This window comes from Balaenoptera physalus (assembly GCF_965194825.1).
Source record: "Balaenoptera physalus genome assembly, chromosome: 6".
Lineage (NCBI taxonomy): Eukaryota > Metazoa > Chordata > Mammalia > Artiodactyla > Balaenopteridae > Balaenoptera > Balaenoptera physalus.
The window spans coordinates 133,378,980-133,400,232 of NC_138885.1; the positions used below are offsets into that span (position 1 = coordinate 133,378,980).

The window sequence follows — 21,253 nt, forward strand, 5'->3', positions numbered from 1 at the left end:
GTCATTAGGGGTTCTTGGGAGTCTGGAGGATCACCTCTGCTTGCCTTGGAGATGACAGACGGGCCCTGTGCGGAATTTAGGGGAGTGGGCATGTGTCTCCCAGCATTTAAAGAGACCACCCACACTGGCTGTGGCCAAAATGGGATCTTGACATCTGGCCAATTTTTGTGGCTTTTTTTCCTCCAGAAACGTAAATGCAGTGTTTGCTCTTTGCTTCTTAATATTCAAGATCTGATTTGTCTCAAGTTCATTGTGAGGCAGAGCTTCCCAGGGTTTTGCTGGTGCCTAATTGTGTGATATGAATGTAATTCCACCTCTGTTATCGCTGTCAGGAATAGTGTATTGAAGGGCTGGTGGATGCTGCTATTCAAGGTGATGGACCAGGTGAGGGGGCAGGAAAGATGCCTGGCTCCAGTTCCCTTCACTTCAAGACCCCTGTGAAGGACCGGTGTAACGGCAAATAGCAGCTTGGCCCGACAGCTCCTTGGGGGGTGTGCCAGCCAAGGAGGAGCCCTGTGGGGAGACGGAGGTCAAGGCTGGTTCCCATGGTCCTGCCAGTGGCCGTGGAAGCGGGAGCTCCAGCCTCCGCTCACCCTCCTCTGTCGTATCTCCTCCAGCCCAGGAACACTCCATACGTTCTGCCCATTTTACAGACAAGAAGTGAGGCTCAGAGAGTGCCTCATTCAAATTCAAGTTCAGAGAGTTATTAATAAGCCTGTTTGTGTGCCCCAAGCCATCCTTCCTTATTGGGAGGACACATGAGCTACGTGGGCCAGTATCCCCGAGTCCCACTCCGGCCAGTAGCTATCAACTGTGAGTCACAAACGTGAGGCACGTAGGTAATTTTTAGAGTAAAAATAAACAGATGGAATTAAAGTTTTTCTCTTAGAACTGTAAATTTACTTAAAACAGGATGCAGTTAGGAAGTGAGCTGGATGATCTCAAAGGCTGGTGCTGTCCAGCTGCCTGGACTTGTCCGCTCTTCCTGTCGGGGAACTCTGGCCAGGCACCGTCTGGACCACGTGTACAGTCACTGACAAATTCTTGCTCTGCAGGGGTTACTTTTCAGATTGGGGATCTCCACATTTTCTGACCGTGTGAGTTTGTTTCGTTTTTCTGATGTGAAATTCACATAGCATTCAATTAACCATTTAAAAGGGTACAGATTGATTGGCATTTAGTGCATTCACAGTGTTGTGTGACCACCACCTATCTCTGGTCTCAAAACATTTTCATCACCCCAGAAGAAGACCGCCCTCCCCATTAAGTAACTACTACCATTGCCCCCTGTCCCCATGCCCTGGCCACCACTAATTGGTTTACTTTTGAGGTTTGAATTGGGGGCCAGTCTGTATGTAAGGGAGATCCTGGCTTTCAGGTGTCCTCGGGACAGAGCAACCAAGGCTGGCATCCCAGGCCTGCAGGGCCCCTCTGGAGGTGAGGTCTGACGTCACAGTGGTCGGCAGGTGATCCACTGGGGGGATGGGGACCCGGCCACGCATCGCCTGAATGTAAGGCGGTGCTCAGCCTCTTTCAAAACCTCTGTATGAATAAGCCTCACGTAAGCGCTGCCTCATTAAATAAAGGCTGCAGTTGACTGTGAGTGAGGTCAGGTGCCACGGAGTGAAGCCTGGAGATTGCGGGCGGGTGAGAAACCCACGCGCTCCCCCAGAAACGGCATCTGCATCCTTACAGGCCTTGTGTTTTAGTCTCGTCACCAGCCTGCCTTTTCACCCTTCTTAAAGCAGGCGTGCCATGAGGACCGCTGAGACATTTTTAACATACTTGAGGCTCTGGAGATAAAAGAGGTGAGTCAAAGAAAGATTCCACCGTTGTTTATTTTCCAGAGCCTTCCATCTCGCTGAAACCTGCTTAGACTACAAAGAATTTCCCAATCTAATCAGAAAACCCCAGTTTCCCTATCTCTGGCTGGAGTTTTCCCCTTTTGTTCATTATTTAAAGTTGACTGGGCCGATTGCAATTTAGGAAGGACAGAGTGACTGTATTTCATTCTTGGGTCAGAAAAATGTCTATGCAGAGAGCTTATCGCGTTGGTCTTTTCCAAGCAGAGACAAATTTCAGTTAGGAGCCCATAAGCATTTTGCATAAATTAATTTCCTTCGTCCTCGGTTTCCTCATCTGTAAAGATGGAGCCAGTCTCAGAAGGTTCTCAGAGATAAAAAGGAATCGAATATGCACTCAAACTTGCTCAAGAGAAAAAGTGGGTGGATTGTTGGAAAGATCCAGAGATCAAGCCCCCAGATCACAGAAGACCTGGGAACCAGGATTTGAGACGTGAAACTGCTCTTCAAGAATCGAATTGCATGTTCCCCTGTCACCCGGCCTCTGCTGCTCAGCCAGCGTGCACCTGGCCTAGGAATGGCCACCAGCCGAGGCCCAGCAGTCCTGTGTAGGATGTGCCCCTGGGCCGCTTTTGACTTTCTCAGCTCCCTGCTCTTAGAAGTGGGTTGGGCCCCACTGACCCTTTCGAGCTGGTCCTCAATTGCTGGGTCGGCAGGCAGACAGTGGATCGGTTCACCTATACGTGGTATCTGTGGCTGACCCATCGGAGGGGCGGGGCCATGGGGTGTCCAGCCTGGGGGTGTGCCTGGGCCGGGCAGTGAAACTCCCAGGAGAGTGAGGAGGTGTCTCGAGGGCTCAGTAGTTGCGGCACACGGGCTTAGTTGCCCCTGTCGACCACCCGCACAGCATCTCCGATTTTCAGGTCTGAATCAGAGCAAGCCCAGGTCGGCTACAATTCAAAGGTGATTTTCATAAGCCAGGTCCTTCCCATTCTGTAAAGGAGCAGATATCATTGGGACTGAACAAAAAGCAACAGAAATAATAACCAGATAAAGGAAAGAAGAGTTTCATCTGGGCTTGGGCTGAATAATACTCTTGGTCAAGGGCAGACCTTCAGGCCCTCAGTCAGACCCAACACGGGCTTATCTCCCGGTCACCTTATCTCCAAGCCGGTCTTAGGCCTTCCTCCAAGTCAGGGGTTTCGAGGGCAAAAATCATTTGAGGACTCTGATGAGGGCTATGGGCTTTCCCTTTAGAAAATCAGCTATACCTGTAAAGTTGTACCTATCATTTTGGGGTCTTGAGGGCCCTCTAAATGGACCGACAGCTAGAGGTCCATAAGCCCCACGGGGACACACCTGTTACTGATAAAGATTGTGTTCAATGGGCCAAGGCCCAGACCATTGAGCCCCATCAGAGGACACCCCAGGGATCTCTAGATTTCCAGCAGACTTAATGTAACTTGAGAACCGGGCCTCCATCTGCTTGGGCATAAATATTGGTCGCGAGGCAGGCTTGCATATGTCGCTAGGAAATAGTTTGCCCTCCTTGGGATGCTAAGTTTGGGTAGACATTCTTCAGGGTACCACTCACGAGTGGGCTTCAGAGTGAATCTCACTGAGCTCCCGTTGATGGGGTCCTGGCCACAGGGTGTGGGCTGGACTCTGGAACAAGCCTGTCCGCATGCAGATCTCAGGCACTAAAGCTGGTGTGGCTCTGCCCACCGGCCCTCAGTGGTGCCTTAGTTTGCTCTTCTGCAGAATGGGGATGGGGGCTGCAGTTAGGGGAGGGCGGTGCCTTCACAGTTCGCTCCCGCATCGTGGTGGAGAAGTGGATCTGGTGTAATGAAGGTGAACCCACAGGGGTGGGGACGAGGGCCTGCAGGCTGGGAGACGTGAGTCTCTGCATCCAGGTGGCTCCAGGCCCCATCCTGTCCTCCCGCAGCTTGCTTTGGCTGCCCCAGTCTGTTCCCATTTTTGCTTAGCGAGTTTGAGTTGCGTGTTTAGAGTCCTAAACCCGCCCCGCCCTGCCCCCCACCCCCGATTCCCCGCACCTGTCCCTACTGGGGATGCCTTGCTCTAGTGGGACCACAGTGCCTGGGGGCTCTGGGTCAGCACCCTTCACCAGCGGCTGCCTCCTGGCCGTAACTGGGGTGCAGTTCGCCTTGATTCCTCCTGTTACGGCTTCTTCCCTTTGCTGGACCAGCCTCCCTCCTGACTACTTGTAGGGGTTTTTTTCTCCATCCTTTAGTAGTGTACCCCGATTATAACAAAAATACATCTCAACGTATACAATTTTTTAAGTAAAGGTATCTTTTCAGACTGTCCTCCGCGCGCACACACATTTTAGCCTGAATTGGGTTTCTGATGGGCACATTTTCAGGTGTCCCGATGTGGTGATACTTAGTATAGTCACGAAGTTGTACCACCACCGCCTCTAGTTCCAAAGCCTTTTACCAACCCAACAGGAGACCTGGGAGCAGCCACGGGGCGTCCCTCCCCTCCCCAGCTACTGGCAGCCACTGACCTGCTTTCTGTCTCTCTTGATTTGCCTCTTCTGGGTATTTCTTATAAGCGGAACCGTACAATACGTGACTTTTTGTGACTGTCGTCTTCCATTTATCGTAGTGTGTTCAGGGTTCAGCCACGTTGCAGCATGTGTCAGAATGTCCTTCCTTTTCGCACTGGGTGATATTCACTGTATGGAGGGACCACGCTGTGTGGGTCCACTCATCCGTCACTGGATGCTCGGCTTGTTTCTGCCTTTGGTCTGTTGTGAATAGCGCTCCTAGGATTCATCACACTGTGATGTTCTGACTTAATTTTAAGAGCCATCTTCTCTCATCTCTAAGTTCTTGTCGAGACCCCTAGTTCTAGACTCCAGCTCCCTGCCCCCACCAGCCCTGTCCCTCCGCCTGCACGCCTGTCCCTGGCATCTTACAGATCTCCAAGAGCCAGGGCTTGCCCTGGACTTGAAGTCACCCTTGGCGTGGACTGGCTTGGGTCACTGTCGTGCAGTGGCCGGTCTGGTGCTGTCCCCTGTGGATTCAGCCATCCATGAGCTAACACGGCAGTGCCAGGAAGTGCTGCTTACTGAGTGAGGGGCGTCAACAGCGGGCCCAGGCCAGGCGTCTCTCCAGGTGTGGCCCCTCGGTCGCCTGCATCAGGACCGCAGGGAGGCTTGTTGCGAGAAAGCAGCCCCCTGCGTGTTGTCTGCCTTGGGGCTGCCCCTCGTGCTCTTTCCACACCTGCGGGGGGGTGCGGGGTTGGCCCGGGGGGCGGTCATCTGAAATCAGTGCATCAGGTGGGCCTCCCTTGCCTCCAGTAGAAAGGCCGGGGGGAGAGGAGGTCGGGGGGAGGTTGGAGCAGCCCTTCCCTGTCTCCCCAGATTCCAATACCTTCCTCCACCACCCCGCTGCTGTCGCTACCCCAGGGCATTCCTGCAACCTCCCACCTTGCTGTCATTGTACCTTTACTAAACTCGACTCAAATGATGCTAATCTGAGTGACAGCTCAGCCTGTCTGTCCCTACCCAGTGAGAACCTCAAGGTGGGCCCAGGAACCTGTGTCCTGCGAGGGAGGGGTTTTGACCTCCGGGTGGGTGGGCAGCAGGCGGAGCCCCTGCAGCTGTCCAGCTCCAGTCCTCTGGCTCCGACCCTAATCCTGTCCTGGGCTGGCCGAGCGGGGGCACCCGAGAAAGCTGCCCTCTCTGTACTGGGAAGCCGTGCTGGGAGCCTGCTGTCTCTTCCTGCGGGGGGCGCGAAACAGAGGAAGGACGGCATGTGGGAGGGGGGCTCAGGCTCGCCCCCCCATCTCTTCCTGCTTTGTTCCCATAGGGAGCGGCTGCTTCGTTTCCTTTCTTTTTTCTTTTCCTTTGGGCCTGGGCATGTTCGGAAAACCTCATAAGGGCTACTTGCTGCTTCAGGGGGTATCGTACCTGACGTTCCTAGGTTTTGGTAAAGAATAGATCAACCGGAAACCTCTGGCGTAGCATTTTTATGGGAAACAAAGTATATTCCTATTCGTTTTTAATGATTTGTAAGTGTAATACAAAAACCTTCCAGAAAGGAAACCAGCCGGACCGAGGCAGCCAGGACCACTGCATGCTCAGAACCATGGGTCTCACTCTGAGATGCCACCCGGGGCTGCCGGCCTGGATTTCTGCTGGGCCCGTGTCCCCAGGAGGGCGTGAGCCCGTCCGAGGATGCGAGTGTTGGCCTGTGCTGCCGCGGGCCTCCAGCGCCACCCCTCCGTCCCATGGCCCTGCTCATGGACTCAGAGGGGCCGAGACAGGAGATGGTGGAGGAGGGCGCCGGGGGGTCGGGCAGTGACAGCAGCGAATTGTCCACGTGGGATCCAGGTAGGATGAAGGTGTGGGGTCCACGCGGTATCTGTGTGTCCTAGGACAAGTTGCTTCTCCACATCTGCTTCGTTACCTCTACTCACCGGATCCGCTTTGGAGATTTAAATTAGTTGGTAAAGCCTGTAGCACAGGGCCTGGCCCAAGATAAAGGGTGTTATCTTCCTAGTTAGGATTCAAACGATTTCTGTTTTTGTAGGGTCAGGGTGGGCTCGTACCTGAGAAATTGAGTAGGGGGTCCAGATGGCAGGCAATTTGAAGGGCGTGGGTGTCCAGGTGAGGCATGGGTAGTTCCCCAAAGAAGGCACGGAGGGGATGGGGCACGGAGCCGGCCAGAGAGCAGGCGACGCCCGGAGTAGGGGCCAGTGGAGTGTGGCCTCAGGACCAAGTGGACCAAATCCTGCATGCACCCTGCTTTTGTAAATAAGGTTTTATTGGGACCCAGCCATGCACACTCACTGTCTGTGGCCGTCTTTGCCTTTCAGAGGCAGAGCTGAGTGGCTGGAGTTGAGGCCAAGTGGCCCACGAAGCCCGTGATCTTCCCTGTCTGGCCCTTTCCGGCAGTGGTGTCCCCAGGGGACATTGGCAGCGTCTGGAGACATTTTTGCTCGTCACAGCTGAGGTTGGGGGCAGTTACTGGCATCTAGGGGGTGGAGGCAAGTGTGCTGCTGGCCATCTGCAGTGCACAGGATGGGTCCCACAGCAAAACATGATCCGGCCCCAAATGTCAGTAGTGCCAAGGTTGAGAAACGATGCTTTCCAGAAAAAAAAATATCTGTTTCAACTAGAGAACGGACTGGTTTGGGGGAGGTGGGCGGTGCTTTTGTTGGAATGGGGATGCAGGAAATGGGCAGGCTCGGGTGGGAGAAGATGAGCCAGGCATGCTGGCCCTGAGGTCGCCATCCTGAGGGCGTGTGGGAGGTGCTGCAGAGACAGGGCTGCCAGGCAGACCAGGCTTTGGGCATCAGTAGAGACTAGGTGGTCCCATCCCCGCCCTGTTCCCTGGGGTGGCTAGGCCCCCTAAGGAGAACGCTCCAGGGGACAAAAGCAGAAGGGCAAGGATGGACGCGGGACATTGGACACTTGAAGGCAGACAGAAGAGGGGAAATCTCGGAAGGAAGGGGGAAGGACCAGCCATGCAGGTGCCGGGAAGACACCTGCAAGACAGGCTTCAAAGACCAGCTCAGAGAGGAAGGAGAGAGCCGTCACCCTGGGAGGCCATGGAGAGGTCAGTAGTTAGAAAGCCGCCCGGTGAGACGCATGCAGGAAAACGCCCTCAGGACCTGGGGCTCCGGTGGCCTCATCACCAACCCCAGTGGGAACAGTGTGTCCAAGGCTTGGGGCAGGAGCCGCTTCGGGGGAGGTGAGGGGAGGAGAGCAGCAGCTCGGGGGCCGTTGGGAGCCAGGGAGGATATTTGTAAGCAGAAAGGCACCAGCGCCAGCCAGCGAGGAGCCCTGGGCTCGAGCCAGCTGCTGGTTCTGTAGGAAAGGGAGCCCCGGTGCCGCCCGGGGCTCTGGTCCAAGCCGAGGCTCTGGGTGACAGAGGGCACAGCCTTCCTGCGGACCAGGAGGAGGAGGAAGGACGGGGCAGGGGGTGGCAGCAGGGAGAAGATGCCGCTAAGAATCTGCTAGACGGCTGGGTATGAATGGTGACAAAACAAAGCAGAGGATGGGAACGGTTGAGGAGGAGCCCATTTCTACCGTGGGTAATTTTTTTCTTCCCCTGATCCTTTTTCTTACTCCCTGTATAAAATAATCATCCTCGGGCACTTTTTAGTTGGAGGCAAAAGGAAAGCTTCTCCGACTGCCCTCTGGCACCAGGTCACACTTTCTCCCTGGCCAAGCGCCTCTCCTGTGTCACCCTCAGAACTGGGAGGAAATTAGCTGATTATCAAAAGGCCAGGGACCTGGATTCCAGGGCCTCTGGTGAACTCACCCTCCCCGCAGGAAACTTGTCGGGTCGGTTGGATTCCATTTCATCTCTGCCTGGTACAGACTTGTACCAGAGGCTCTGCAGAAAAACAGGGAGTGATTTCACGCCAGGTTTGTTAATTTATGCATTGATTACAAAAACAGAACAAAATCACGGAGCAGACACTTAGACTATCCTGCTAGCTCTGCCCAGCAGCCCAGCTTGGGGGTCCTGCTCCAGGAGCCAGGGTGCTGTTGGCCCAGCGGGCAGGGGAGGAGCAGCTGGTGGTCTCGGAATGGTCTAGAAAGGAGCTGCTCCAGCCCTGCCGTCTTTGTGCTGGGCTCACACCAGCCTCGGGCTCACGCAGCAGACTCTGCGGCCACCCAGCTGGGAAACCTTGGACCAGTGACCTAGCTTCTCCGTACCTTGGTTTTCTCGACTGTTCGTTGGAGGGAATGATCAACCGTCTGTGTCATGGGGTGGCTGTGACATGTAAATCAGTGGGCACAGAAGCACTTAGAATAGTGCCTGACACATGACCAACAAGTGCTGTGAGGGTAGGGCAGGGCAACAGGCACCCTCGTTTTATTGCACTTTGCAGATACTTTTTTTTTTTAACAAATTGAAGGTTTGTGGCGACCGGGCATCGAGCAAGTCTGTTGGCGTCCTTTTTCCAGCAAGAGTTCCTCTCTTTGTGTCTCTGAGTCACGTTTCAGTAATTCTTCAACTATTTCAAACTTTTTTTTTTTTTACTTTTTAAAATAAATATTTATTTAACTATTTCACATAATAACTATTATATTTGTGCTGGGGATCCATGATCAGTGATCTCTGATGTGACTATGGCAAAAAGACGATTCACTGAAGGCTCAGATGATGGTTAACATTTTTTAGCAATAAAGTATTTTTTAATAAAGGCCTGCACGTTTTTTATTTTTTAATTTATTTTTATTTTTTAATAAATGTATTTTTTCTATTTATTTTATTTTTGGCTGCGTTGGGTCTTCGTGGCTGCACACAGGCTTTCTCTAGTTGTGGCGAGCGGGGGCTGCTCTTCCTTGCGGTGCGCGGGCTTCTCATTGCGGTGGCTTCTCTTGTTGTGGAGCACGGGCTCTAGGTGCACGGGCTTCAGTAGTTGTGGCACGTGGGCTCTAGAGCGCAGGCTCAGTAATTGTGGCTCATGGGCTTAGTTGCTCCACGGCATGTGGGTCTTCCCAGACCAGGGCTCAAACCCGTGTCCCCTGCATTGGCAGGCGGATTCCTAACCACTGCGCCACCAGGGAAGCCCCTGCACATTTGTTAGACAATGCTGTTGCACAGTCAATAGACTATAGTACAAGGTGTAGAGTAAAACTTTTCTATGCACCAGGAAACCAAAAAATTCATGTGACTCGCTTTATCTTGATATGTGCTTTATTGCAGTGGTCTGGAACTGAACCTGTGTTATCTCGGAGGTCTACCTGTAGTTTCCCAGGGCTGCATAACAAATGACCGTAAACGGCATGGCTTTGAACAACAGAAATGGACCCTCTCCAATCTGGAGGCTGCAAGTCTGAAGTCAAGATGTCTGCAGGGCCAGGTTCCCTCTGAGGGCTCAAGGAGGACTCCTCCTTGCCTCCTTCCGGCTCTGGTCGTTCACCCACCACCTTGACGCCCTCTGGCTTGAGCTGCATCACTTCCATCTCTGTCTCCATCGTCATGTGGCCATCTTCTCTCTGTGTGTCTGTGTCTCTGTATCCCAGTGTCTTATAGGGACACCAGGGATTGATTTAGGGTCTGTCTGTGATTTAGGATTCGAGCATATCTTTCTGGGGGGGACACCGTTCAGCTGACAGCAGTGGATGTGGTTGGCTGTTTTACCTGTATTATGGTTTCTGTTGTAGTTCATGTCTGTCTTCATCATTTCTGCGGGCCTGCTAAGAGCAGGATGGTCTTGCTTTTCTTTGTGTTCTTGTAGCAGCTAACAAGGTGCGTGACAAGTGCTCAGCACCCCTGTAGTTAGTGACTTAAAGAGGACTCCACTTCTGATAACCTTCAGGTTTTCAGGACAGACGTGAAGAAGGCTATGAACATAAGAAGTCTTGCTTTGGAGAAGCCGCCCCATTCATATACTGTGAGATTGGAGCAACCTGTAAGCCCTTGGTTGGTGTAAGTGCTACTTATTGAGAGATTGTTGCTGTGTGCCAGGGATGCTAGAGGTCCTTGCTGATCTCGAGCTCACGGCCTGGTTGGAGAGACACACAATTAAATGAGCAGTTACAGTCACGCGATCAGGTCCTGTTGTAGGGGAGCCCGGGGTGCCAGGGCTGGTGACCACAGATGTGGTGTTGGCAGAGGGCAGCCTATTGCTTTAAGGACTTGGGACGTCCCTCGGACTCTGGCAGCTCCCCGTTTGCCCTAGCATGGGCGCACAGGGGACGGGAACGCCCCTGCACCTGCCCACGGGTCCCGCGGGCCCCCGCGGTACGGCAACGTTTAGTGACTGACGCAGCGACTGACCCAGCATCTTCGCCAGACAGTCTGTCATCAGAGTCGGCTCTGTTTGCCCCGGTGAGAAGCGTAACAGTTAAGAACGTGCTCCATGAAGTTCTTTTAACCGGAGCTGAGGGTGAAACCCGAGTTACCTGCCAAGTTTTCACCCATATTGTTACTGGATTCCCTTACGTGCATGTCTTAGGTAAAGAAGGCCCCAAAGGGGTTGACACTTCTGCGTCTAACTGGGCATGTGACAGCTTCACTAGACGAGAGGGACGTTTCCTTAGCTCTCAGCCAGCGTCGCACAAAGTCCCAGGCCACTCTCACAAGGGCCCAGGTCTCACCTGCCCGGCTGGCTGGGCCGAAGTCCCCGCGGGGCTGCTCTGGGCAGGAACCAGCCCGCCGCCTGCCTCTTGCCTGGCCTTCCCCCGACCTGCCTTCCCTTGTTACTCGATGTCCAAGGTGCTATCGTGTCCCCGGAAGGTCACGTTTACTGGCACCTCAGAATGTGACCTTATGTGGAAATAGGGTCTTTGCAGATGTACCTGGCTTAGTCAAAGTGAGTGGACCCTCATTCCATGACTGGTGTCCACAGAAGACAGCCACGTGGAGACACAGGGAGGAAGGCCACGTGAGATGGAGGCAGATTTGGGGGCATCTGCAAGCCAAGGAAAGACAAGGCTTGCCCGTGACGCCATGAGCCAGGAGAGAGGCCTGGATCACATTCTTCCCAAGCCTTTGGGAGCAGGGCCCTGCAGAGACCTTGATTTCAGACCTCTAGCATCCAGAGCCGGGAGAGAACGGTTTCTTTGTTTTAAGCCACCCCATTTGGGGTGATTTGTTACAGCAGCTCGGGAACCAGCCCGTCCAAGGCCTCGCTGACCCCAGGGCACCTTGGCGAGGTGTCAGCCAGCACAGCACATCCCAGGGGACCCCGGGGACTCGGAGCGGCCACGTGGGGTGGGGACGGGGGAGGGGGAGGGGGAGGGGTGGTCAAGTAGGCCTCTGTCTGTGTGGTTGGAAAGCCGATCGTTGAAGACCCTGGTGCGTGTGGGCACATGGGGGCCAGGCTTGGGGCATCAGCTGCAGGTGATGCCAGATAATTCCGTCCGGCGCAGTGAAACCCTCCAGTCAGTGGAGGCTTCCCGGAGGCCTGGTTCTCAGCCCAGCTCTGTGATCAGCTCCCTAGCTGCAGGCAGAAACGCCACGTTTCTGCTTCGGTTGCTTCTTTATACTTCTTTATACTCTGAAAGGCGTGTCATGTCATCGTTGCACTTTCGTACGTCATGCATCCTTGAGGTTTGACGCCTGCATCACCCACACTCCTTCAAGCTGTGTCCCCATCACCCAGTGGCTCCCTGCGCCCCTCCCCATCTGGCCCCGCCTCCTCCCGCCATCCACTCTTGCTGACGTCTGCGGGTCCACCTGCCTGTTCTCATACATCCTGTAAGACACGTGCTCCTGGGTTTGGCTTCCATGTTCAGCTTCATGCCCGTGGGCCACCTCGGTGCGTTGTGGATGTGTATTTCCTATCAGTGGTACCGTATGAATGTGCCGCCATTGGTTTATTTCCTCCTGTTGGTGGACGTCACGGTTGTTTCCAGTTTGGGGCCATTATGAAAAGTGAATCCAGTCCGAACATCTGTACGCGGGCCCTTCTGTGGACATCCACTTCCTTTTCCCTTGGGTGCGTGTGCCTGGGGTGGAATGGCGACGTCTGGTGCATGTAAAGTGTTTATGCTGCGCTTCGTGCAGGTGGATGGTCAGTGAAGGATTCCTCCATCTGGGCTAGGAAGTGATGGGGCTGGGCAGGCGGCAGGTGGGCTAGCGGGTGGACCCGTCTCCTCCCCAGACCAGTTCTCACGCCTCCCCTTTCCACCCTTCTGACAGAGCTGCTTTGTATTTACCTAGTTCTGGCTCAAGGTTTGTGCAAAGATTTTCTTTGAAGAATGTGTCCTGCTTCTAAAAATAAAACCTTGCGTGCTCCCGGGGCCATTCTGATACACGGAGTTCTCCCAGGTGCTTGGTGTTCCTGTGATCTGCTTCAGTTCAGACTCAACGCCCAGCGAAGTGCGGTTGGATCTGTTCTGGAGGCAGCGACAATGACACCAGGAATTGGGGTTGAAGGCCACGAAGAGGTCCTGGGATTCCTGAGACCACATCAGGCTGCTCCATGCTGGGCCTTCTGTCTGGCCTCCAGACGTCACTTACCTGTTAAAACACATGTTGACCCCTTCAAGGTCAAATGCTTTTTGGGCACAGTGGCCCATGGACTCGCAGAGCTTACATCACCCGCGTTGCGGGCTTGTGCCCTGTGGGGGACGAGTCATCTGGAGAGTCCCTGTGTCTGTGCTTTGTGTACGTCTGCAGAACTTGCCTCCAGGACTTTAGTTCCCGGGGTGTGTTGACCCAGGACCTTGTGTGTAAGACCCAGAAACTGCCCTTGGGTGGTTCTGTGATGGGTCGGGGTGTGGAATCAGTGACAGCAGAGCATTCCAGGGAGGATTTGTTGAAGGGTAGATGGGTTTGGCCAGGGTTAGAGGAGCCCGAGAGAACCTTCCAGGTACGGTGAGTAGCATGCCCAGCTGAGTGTGCCGAATTTGGGGAGGGGACCTGTTAGCTGGCCATTGGGACCCTTGTAGTTGGGGGTTGGGCATGAAGCAGGGGGTTGAACAAGTGGGCTTTTTTTCCAAGCGGTCGGGCGGGACCTCGGACCACCATTTGAAGTTGAGGCAATGGGGCCTGGGTTCTAAGTGAAAGGACTGTTGTAGGTTCTTTGGTGGCCGGTGAGTGAGTCCGGGCTGCACGGTGATTCTCTACCCTGTGTGTGCGTTAGAATCACGGGAGAGCTTTTTAAAAATACTGCTGAATCTCCAGGGTGGGACTGTATTATTCAAAAGCCTCTCCAGGTGGTTGGCATCGACATCCAGGGTGGGGAAACTGTTAAGGGGAGCCCTTTGGGGTGCAGGGGTGCCGGGCGTGGCCATGGGGTGGAGCGTGGGAGGTGGAGATTGGAAATGGAAGGAAGGGAGCCAGAGAGAAGAGGTGGCAACACACCAGCCGGGATCAGACTTAGAGGTAAAGGAAGAGGATAAATAACATTAATAACAATAGCCCTCACCGAGGACAGTGGTTATGAGAGGGGCGATATTGGGGGACACTTGGCAGTGCCTGGAGACATTTGGGTTGTCTGGGGGTGGGGATGCCCCCAGCTTCTGGTGGGTGGAGGCCAGGGGTGCTGCCAGGCATACTGCAGTGGGCAGGGCGGTCCCACCCAAAGTGTTTCTGGCACCAAGAGCAGGAAACCCTGACTTGGGGAGAGCTGCGTGCTGGCTCTTCCCTAAGCACTCGGCATGAACCAGCAGATTTTGTCCACACACTTTGAAGAGGTCAAGAGCGTAGTTTTCCCCAAGTTATAGATGAGGAAGTGGAGGCCCCAGGAAGTTAAGTTACGCCCATCTGAGGGGTTCCACCAGGGCTGAAGGGGAAGTCATCAAAGGTGAGCAGGTGGTGACCTGGGTTTTCAGTAAAAATGCCAACGCCTCCAAGTGAAAATGCAGAGAATTTGTGGTTTGCAGGAGACTTTGTAAGTTGGTTTGAGTCCGTGGTACATCACTGTTTGGGGACATCAGTGCTGGGCCGACTGGCGTTCATCTCCAGGCACGATGACGAGGAATGGTCCTCATTGAGCGCCTCCTATGCGCGCACCTGGTGAGCCAGATTTTACTGTCTTCCTGCTGCAGGTGATACAAATAGACGCTCAGAGAGGTTAAGTCACTTGTCCAAGAGCACACAGCTGGAGCTGCCGGTCACACTCCGATCTGGCTCCAAAACCCTGTGTTTCCTTCTTTATAGGATGCTGTCAACCTTAATTTAGTCCCGCCTACAGGTGAGGAGGAGGAGGAAGACGCTGGTGATAAAGGATCAGGTGAGGAAAGCAAGGGCCACGCTAGAAGACCAAGCTGGGCCTTTCCACGTCCGGGCTGGAGGCAAGGTGCTGGGCGTGCAAACCTGCTACGTCTCCCCTTGGTGGTGCTGGATGAAACGAACTGCTTATCTCCTAGGCTGTAGAGACGGTCGGCCTGGGGGCAGAGGATGAGCTTATATCCGCTCACAACAAATGTTTCCAAAACAGCCTTTTCCTCCCTGGCGTTTTCCCAGTATTACTGTAAGTCGAGGAATGAGAGAAGGTGGGATTCGGCTTGTGCCAGAAGACATATTAAACCCCTAAATGCCCATCAGCAGGCTGTCTGGCCTGCAGGCCTCTGCTCTCCCCGCCGGCCTGGCATTCCCTCAGCTGGCCTTTCTCCTTCCGGACAGCGGGTCCCATCGAATCTCCATTGTATCCGGAGCTGTGCTCTCCTGCCCCCTCCGTCTCCGTGTCCCTGGGGAGCCCGAGTGCCCCCTGCAGCTTTATCTGTCACCCTCAGCTGCTTTCCCACTCGGCTTCTACCAGCGGCTGGAAGTTTCTGTCAGGGTTTTGCCTCTGCACTGTGGCTACATTGGGTGTCTTTCCGTGTTACTAAACGTTTGTTCCTTTGGTGCATGTCCTGCTGCAGACCCGTTGGGCCCCCTCGGAAGGAACCTGACCTCGTGGCCTCGGAGCCCCTGCGGTGGAGCCCGGGGCAGGGGGGCTGTCCCCGGTTCCCTGCAACTTAGGGGGCACTGGCCTCCTATTTTCTAGTGATTCCAGTGTGTTCTCAGTGAGTCGAAATGTTCGGAGATCTCCTGAATCTTGGTGAGAGTAGCTTGTTGCACACCCCGACTTACTTGGTTGCCACTGAGAAATGCCTCTGCGGGGCGCTTGCGGTGACTTAGCAAGATTTTCCACAGTAACACTCGGGATATAGAGGTCCGATTGCCCCCGGCATCAGACTCAGCCGTCAGGCATGTGAGGTGAGTGGCGGTCGGGCGATGGCCTGATAGTTTGGGATCTTAGGAGAGAGTGTTCCGGAAGCGTGGAGGCAAGACCACACTTTGCAGAGGCCGGGACTCTGTTTTGGGGTCTTGGCTTTCATTTGCTTCGTGGAGTTCCATTTGTGTTAAATGTGACAGAAAGAGAGGAAGCGGGGGAGAAGTTCGCTGGGGGCAGGAGGCCACGCCGGCCAAGGAGAGTGAGGGTCTGAGAAGCCGAATCTGTGTCCACACCCCTAGGAGGGTGTGTGACTTTCCTGAGACCGCCAGAACAAACTGCCACACACTGGGTCACTCAACACAACCAAAATTCATTCTCTCATGGCTCTGGAGGCCTGAAGTCTGGGGCTGAGGTGTCGGCAGGGCTGGCTCCTTCTGAGGCCGTGAGGGAGAAGCTGTCCCGGGCCTCTCTCCTTGGCTTGCAGACGGCCACCTTCTCCCTGTCTCCGCGTCATCTTCACTCTGTGCCCACACTTCCCCGTTTTGTGAGGACACCTGTCATATTGGAGGAGGGCCCACCCGAAGCACTTTATCTGAACGTGGTCATCCGCAAAGACCCTGTTTCCAAATAAGGTTGTATTTGCAGGGAGTGGAAGTTAGGACTTCAACATCCTTTGCGGGGGACACAGTTCAACTCATAACAAGAGGGTATTAGAAAAATGTGAGCATATGTGACTTCTCAGTGCCTTCCTCTCCCCAGCCTGGTGGCTTTTAGGTTTTAGCCAAAAGATGCTTGCTTAAGTGCTTGACCTGAACCCCTTGGTCGGGCCTTAAATAGCTCAAGCAAATGGAAATAAGGTACAGTGATACTAAACTTTCACTACCCACAACCCACAGTTGTAGTAACTAGCAATGGAGATAGAATTTATGAAGTGATTAGTGGTTTATAAAGAAATTATACTACCTCATTTAGTAAAGCACCTATGAGCCAAGGAAGTTTAGTTCTTTGCTGCAGTGAAACTCATAGCATTCCAGACCATGGTGGTGTGTAAAAAAAAGAGGTGTGTCTTGAACTTGGTGAAAAGTACAGGGCTTATGCGTGAACTGGGTCAGTGTAAACAGCATGACCACAAACTCTGTGGGGGGGTGTTGTACCGTGCCCGGGGGCCCCCGTGCCCTGTGTGGGCACACGTGATTCCCACGTGCAAGCTCTCGCTATGATCCTCTTGCACTTGGGGACATTGAGGCACAGAGGTCAGACTGAGCATGGCTACGTTGGTGAGTGGTCAGGTGGGTTTTTTCTGAAGTGTGACATTGACCCGAGTCAACCTGAGTGGCAAGAGTTGTCAGCAAGTGAAGTTTGCAGAACAGAGCTTGCCAGCCAGAGGGAACTGCCAGTGCAAGGGTCCTGGGACAGAAATGAGTTAAATTCAGAAACTGAGTGCACAAGAAGGAAACAAGGTCGTGGAGGAGCAGGTGGGGCCATAGTCACGTAGTCCCAAGAAGGAAGTTCGATTTATTGTGACTGCAGGGAGATGCCCCTGGAGAGACTTACTTGCTGAGGGGCCCAGCTACTCTAAGGAGAACGGTTTCGTGGTGTGTTTTGGGGGCCGGAGGAGCAGGGAGACCAGATGGGAGGCTGCTGAGGCAAGTCCAGAGAGAGATGAGGTGCTTAGCTGGGAGCAGAGAGCGGAGAGAAGAGGTCAGATCCACATACTTCAGAGGTGGAATTGCTTGGACTTGTGCAACTGCCTGGATGTGAGGGGTTTTGACAGAGTTCGTATGGTCCCCAGAGCTTAATTTACACTCTGCGCCTTTACAGGAAGAGTGTGCCAGTCCCTGTACACTGTCCTGGCACTCATTTTTAAATAAACAGAGACCCACCCTATTTCTGGAAGAAAAGATAAAATAGTATAAAGATGTCAGTTCTTACCATTGCTGTGCCAACAAAAACAAAAACCCAGTGGGGTAACTTTTTTGAAGGAATGAAGAGGTGGGAAGACATATTACTTAATTATTCCAAAGTTCATTTAGAAGGAAAAAACAGGTTCAAATAACTGATAGGAGACTTTGAAATAGAATGGTTCTTGGGGGCTGGTCCTTCCAGATGGCCAAACTTGGTAAAGCTCCCGGAGTTACATAAGGGCTGGTGTTGTTATAAAAATAGGCAGACTCATGACATGGAATTGGCCAGATTCAAACCCTGGTGTCTATACACATTTAAAAAGCATTAAGATGACATCACGGAGGGGACAGATTGTTCGGGAACCGATACAGGAGTAATCGCTTAGCTGTTTGCTAATTAATTTTGTAAAGTTCCTTGCTGAGCAGCAAAATAAATTCTTTGTACATTGATGTCAGTCCACACACCATTTTTTTTTTAAATAGAGGAAAATAGATGTGAAATGTTTATCAAATTTTTCATTAGGGGAGCCTTTTCTGTGCTTCAGGGTGAAATTACAAAGGAAGGATTGATAGGGTCAGAGAGCTGAGACTTTACCTAAAGTTAGCAAATGGATGGGTGTGCGTGAGCAACAGTGGGGAAGGTATTTGAAACTGATATGAAACTTCAGACTCTAATCAAGCAAAGGATGCAAAATGATAGTCACGAAGCAAGAAATAAGATGTCCATATTTGAAAGTTTCTGACCGATGGTCAAAGGAATGTGAATTTAAACTCGGTATTTCGTTGCCCAGTTGTCATATTAGGGAAGGTTTTCTCAGATTGCTGGCAGAAGGGTGAAAAGGGACCCCCCAGTGCTGTGGCGAGGATAAATGTCTGCAGCTTTCCAGGAAAGCATTTGGCAATGCTTCGTCCTCTACTAGAAAGTCTTCTTAAGAAAATAATCCAAAATTCAGAGGAAGATTAGGGATAAAGATGGTCACCAACCGCTCTGCCGTTTATAGTAGTGGAAAGTCGGGAGCCTTCGGTGAGCAGCAGGTCAGGGTGGTCCCCCGCCTCAAACCCCGCTGGTCGGAGCTTTGGTGATGACTTTCCATCAGGAATGATTCTGTTATTGAATCAGGTCCCGCTGCTCGCCGCATGCAAAATCAGTGCTCGCAAGTGTTGGTAGAAAGGAAAGATGCCCTTAATCGGAATGCCGGCAATCTGGGGAGATGGTGGACTCAGCGTCCCCCAGAAACCACCTCCAGAGATTCTGCTTAGCCATGAAAGCGTTTGAAGGGAAACAGGGAAGTCATCTCAGTTAATCAGTGAGGTAGGGGGGTCAGCGCTGTGGCCATCCCCCACTGTGTGCAGGCTTGTGTACGGGCTTGTCAACTCCTCGTGATCTTTCTTTAGATACTATTTTGTTCACAGTTTGTTGGCGAGATTACTGAAGGGGGAGCTAGGGAAGAGATCTCGTCATCTGTTAATTACTTATTCTTCGTTTCTACTGCTTCCATCTACGGAAAGAACCAACAGGTTAGGCAGAGTATTTCGTGATCAAAAGATTTGAAAGGTGTGCTAGGGCCAGAGGTGAGTAGCACATGGGGGCGTCTGGTTTAAGGTTAATGACGCGACAGAGGGGCCTCCTGCAGAGAGCTCTTTCCTGCAAAGGGCTTTCTCCTGCCAAAAGCCGCTGCCAATTCTCAGGCACCAGCTGGGTGTCCAGCCGGTCGGCTCAGTTCGGACACTCTCTACCTGGAGATGAATGAAGTCTGGTCCCACAGGTTGAGGGCTCAGTCCCACAAGACTGCCCCCCACCTCCCCACTTCAGACGCGCATGACAAGTCCAGGTTGTCACCTGTGCTTCTGACCGACTGGCTATAGATTGGAGCTTGCCATGACCCTCCCTCCTTGGGTTTGATTAATTTGCTAGAGCAGCTCACAGAAGTCAAACATTTCACTAATTAGATTACAGGTTTAGTATAACAGGATATAACTCTGGAACAGCCAGATGGGAGAGACACGGAAGGCAAGGTATCGAGAAAGAGCACGGCGCTTCCACGCCCTCTCCTAGCATCCCCTCCCCAAATCTCCGTGTGTTCACCAGCCCAGAAGCGTTCAGAACTCCAGCCTTGGGCTTTTACCGGGGGCTCATTATACAGACATGATTGATTAAATCATTGGCCATCTGTAATTTATGCGACTGTGCAGCCTCTCTCCCCTCCGCAGAAGTCAGAGGACAGGACTGAAAGTCCCCATCCTTAGGTTACCTGGGGGCGGCCCCAAAGTCACCTCATTAACATAACAAAAGATGCCTTTACTGCTCTATTGGCTTAAGAAATCCCCCAGGGTTTTAGGAGCTCTGTGCCAGAAATAGAACACAGACTTATATATATATTATATTATATTTATTTATTTATTTATTTAATATATATATTATATACTATAAATCACAATATCACAATCAGGTATCCTCTGTTTCCTAGTTAGTAGAATCATGAGGCCAGGAGGAATAGGAATGCATTTTTTTCAGTTATTGGGAAAATGACTTGCGCCAAGTCATGGAGCTGGAATTGGGAAGGCTGGATTTAGATCCACTGGGATTAATACATCGTTCTAGGCACTCAGTCAAGTGTTTGCAGGTGTTTGGGATTAACCCCACAGATGGCATACTGTTATACACGCTCAGAAAATGGCCTTGCAAGGCTGGAAAGAACCTGCTGGAATCATGGTGTTGGGGAAGGAGAATGGAAGTTTCTTTTATAAAATGTGTTTTTTTTTTTAATTCCAAACAGTAGAAAACTTAGGAAAAATAAACAACAAAATGATCCGTACGACTGCCACACCTGGACGTGGTCACTGTCAGCATTTGGTGTGAAAATTACTCTTTTTTCTAGTAAATATACATTTCTAAGAACAAAGTGGAATGAGTATTAGACAACAAATTTTAACAGCTACGTAACCCGTCCTGGAGGTAGAACCCCCTCCTGGATCACTGTAAACAGTGCCGTACGTAAGTCACTCATCCACATCTTTGATTTCCTAAGGACAGATAGTTTGAGGGGCAGTGGGATGGGAGGCAGAACAAGAATCCTGTCCCCTCTACTTCCCTTAATAAATATTGATAAAGTGTATAGATCAGTGATTGGTTTATTGCCCTGGATATCTCAATTCGTAATTCATGGACACGGTAGAACTTCTGTAAAGAAATTCGTTCATTCCATGAGTTTCATTGGTTGCTTCCTGTGCTAGGTGCCAGATCCTTGATAAATGGGTGGATAAAGCCGTAACAGTGGATAACACCCGAAATGGGTGGATAAAGCCGAAACAGTTCTTCCATCCGGGGGAGAGTCTGGCTGAGAGGCAGTAGTGAACCAGGCAGCTGAGCACTGACTTCACCTGGGTCCTCAGGAGTTGGGCCGCATGTAGCCGTCTCTTCCCCAGCTCTGGGGACCCATCGACAGGCTCTCACTGTATTTGCTGGTTGTTTTCAGTGGTGCCATCTGGTGGGCGTGGCTCTGGTCTCTGCGTGGGGAGCGTTCTCACCCTGCTCATCACCCGCCCCCCCACCCCCATTACCACTTTGGTCTCTGCAACTCTTTCCTCCTCCCCGGTCTTCACTTGAACTTGAACTTGAGCCTCAGACGTGGCACGTCTATCATTAATGAGAACCATCAGTAGATTTGGGGGCATCATGAAGCCTTAGGAGCTGCCTCCCCAGGCCAGCTAGCTCGTCTGAATCTGGCATTTTCATCTGAGTCTCAGAAATGAACCCCAGGGAAAACCTCTTTCAATAAAAACCAAAAAAGCCTCAGTTTCCTCACCTGTAAAATGAGTGGCACCAGCTGCTTTGTGTTTCCCAGAATGGTAGCTAAGCTGAACTTTAAAAAAAGGTTTTAAGTTAACATATACTGGAAAAGATTTATCAGTATATCTAAGGAAGACCTTTCTTTTTAAAGGATA

The 21,253-nt window shown here is 52.3% G+C and overlaps 1 protein-coding gene across 3 annotated transcripts in view; it reads left to right on the top strand.

The window, feature by feature from the left end:
- SH3BP4 (SH3 domain binding protein 4) overlaps window positions 1-21,253 on the top strand; it is a 94,011-nt gene that overhangs the window by 39,210 nt on the left and 33,548 nt on the right. Inside the window, exon 2 of one of the 3 annotated variants that reach the window (XM_082466345.1) lies at window positions 14,405-14,477. The exons of the other annotated variants lie outside the window; for them this stretch is intronic. The gene's annotated coding sequence lies outside the window, so the exon portion shown is untranslated. The remainder of the gene's footprint in view (window positions 1-14,404; window positions 14,478-21,253) is intronic. 3 annotated transcript variants of the gene reach the window in all.